General features: G+C 23.2%; 1 protein-coding gene across 1 annotated transcript in view; it reads right to left on the bottom strand.

Annotated features, from left to right (window-relative positions):
- Positions 1–241, bottom strand: part of LOC119588118 — a gene marked incomplete in the record, with an annotated part of 60,132 nt that overhangs the window by 17,821 nt on the left and 42,070 nt on the right.

Genomic DNA, 241 nt, shown 5'->3' with positions numbered 1-241 from the left:
TTTCACTGAATATACGCTTTCAGAAAAAAATAAACTTAAAAAAAATGCTACCTCCCGTATTTCAACGAAAAGAAATAAAAAAAATAAAAAAAAAATTCTAATAAAATTATAGATGCAAAAAATCCAACCCCCCCAACAACAAAAAAAAAAAAAAAAACAGAAAAATTTCTCTAAATAAAAATTTAGGAGGCAACAAATAGAAAGAAAAAAAAAAAGAATCCTATCCATCCCTAAAAAAAAA

The sequence above is a fragment of the Penaeus monodon genome, chromosome 23, assembly GCF_015228065.2.
Source record: "Penaeus monodon isolate SGIC_2016 chromosome 23, NSTDA_Pmon_1, whole genome shotgun sequence".
In the NCBI taxonomy this organism is placed as follows: domain Eukaryota; kingdom Metazoa; phylum Arthropoda; class Malacostraca; order Decapoda; family Penaeidae; genus Penaeus; species Penaeus monodon.
The sequence above is the reverse complement of the archived record's forward strand: the minus strand, read 5'-3'. Positions and strand labels throughout refer to the sequence as shown.